The sequence below is a fragment of the Otolemur garnettii genome, unplaced genomic scaffold (genome assembly GCF_000181295.1).
Source record: "Otolemur garnettii isolate 467f Iridium unplaced genomic scaffold, OtoGar3 scaffold00013, whole genome shotgun sequence".
Lineage (NCBI taxonomy): Eukaryota > Metazoa > Chordata > Mammalia > Primates > Galagidae > Otolemur > Otolemur garnettii.
In genome coordinates this window covers 27702064-27704222 of record NW_003852408.1, presented here as the reverse complement: position 1 = coordinate 27704222, position 2159 = coordinate 27702064, and positions in this window count along the sequence as shown.

Sequence of the window (2159 nt, the reverse complement as noted above, 5' to 3'; positions counted from 1 at the left end):
GTTGATGCCAGGGCAACTATGTAAGACTCTGTCTCAAAAAGAAAAACAAAAAGGCCCGGCAAGGTGGCCCGCCTATAATCCTCGCACTCCGGGAGGCTGAGGGGAGTGGACTGCCTGAGCAACAGTGACACCCCATTTCTACTAAAAATAGAAAAACTGAGGCAAGAGGCTCAGTTAAGCCCAAGAACTGGAGATTTCTGTGAGCTATCATGCCACTCTACCCAGCTTGAAACTGTCTGAAGAAAAAAAAAAAGAAAAACAAAAGTAAATAAGATAAAAATATTTAACATAAGAAAAATATGAAAATAGAAAGTGAAGGCTATTGTTACTTCTAATTAATGTTGATTTGTGTATTCATTATACCATTTTCCATATTGTATGTCTATAATTGCCATAATAAGGAAAAAACATGCTTTTCAATAAAAAGGAATGAGAATTTTGGGCTGTATGATTGATAAAAATCTTGCTTATCTTGCTGAAATTCATATGCATGCTGTAGTTATCATTTTCCTTCCTATTTGTTTTTTCTACATCTTACAGGAAAATATTCAAATATTAGGAAATACATGATTGGTTCTATTGCCCAGAAAATGATATATATATTTTTTACAAATTAATTTTTCTTTTTTTTTTTTTTTGAGACAGAGTCTCACTCAGTTGCCCTAGGATTGAGTGCTGTGATGTCATAGCTCACAGAAACCTCACTCTTGGGCTCAAGCAATTCTCTTGCCTCAGCTTCCCAAGTAGCTGAGACTACAAGCTCCTGCCATAAGGCCCTACTATTTTTTAGAGACAGGGTCTCATTCTTATTCAGGTTGGTCTCGAACTCCTGAGCTCTGGCAATCCACCTGCGATGGCCTCCCAGAGTGCTGGGATTACAAGTGTGAGCCACCTAGCCTGGCCCCCTTCAAATTAATTTTGGAGAATGTATATTCTTTCCAGCACTTTTAAAGTTATTTCTTAAAATTTGTATTCACACAGCTATAAAGCATGGAATGCTATATTGCACAGGTGTATGGCATGGTTTTCTTCTTCCTTTATTTTCTTTATTTTCCTTTTTAGTTATTTGGCACTTTTTTTTAAGAGACAAATTTGCCCAGGCTGAAGTTTAGTGGCCTGATCATAGTTCCATATAACCTGGAATTCCTGGGTTCAAGTAATCTTCCTGCCTCAGCCTCCCAGGTAGCTGGGAGTATAGGCTCACACAACCATGCCCAGCTAATTTTTCTATTTTTTGTAGAGATGGGGGTCTCATTATGTTGCCTAAGCTGGTCTCAAACTCCTGTCCTCAAGTGATGCTCCCTTTGTATATGAAAACACTACACTGTACCCCATGTTTGCATTAATGTATATAGCTATCATTTAATAAAAAAAAAAAAAAAAAAGTGATGCTCCCACTTTGGCCTATCAAAGTACTGGGATTTACAGTTGTGAGCCACTGGGCCCAGTCAATTTGGTATATATTTGAGACAGAGCCTCAAGCTGTCCCCCTGGGTAGAGTGCTGTGGTGTCACAGCTCACAGCAACCTTCAACTCCTGGGCTCAAGTGAGTCTCCTGCCTCAGCCTCCCAAGTAGCTGGGACCACAGGTGGCCGCCACAATGCCCGGCTATTTTTTGGTTGCAGCCGTCGTTTTTTGGCGGCCCAGGCTGGATTCGAACCTGCCACCTTAGGTGTACGTGGCTGGTGCCTTAGCCACTTGAGCCACAGGCGCTGAGCCCAATTTGGTATATTTTTAACCATTAAATAAGTATCCTTAAATGGCAACCAAAGTTTTAGATGATAAAGCTTGTCTAAAAATATAAATCTGGTTTCTCAGTCTCTCTCACCTTTTCTCCTCTATGAGAGGTATCCATTTCTCTCTTTAAAAGTATTCTAAACTTTCTTTTTGTTCTTCCTAAATAAAATCTTTCTTTGTTACCCTGAAAACAAAAACAAAAACAAAAACAAAACTAAAAAACAAAAGGATCAGCACCTGTTGCTCAGTGGTTAGGGCACCAGCCACATACATATACCAGAGGTGGTGGGTTCAAACCTGGCCCAGGCCTGCCAACCAACAATGACAACTACAAAAAAAAAAAAAAATAGGCTCAGCACCTGTGGCTCAAGTGGCTAAGGCGCCAGCTATATACACCTAAGGTGGCGGGTTCGAATCCAGCC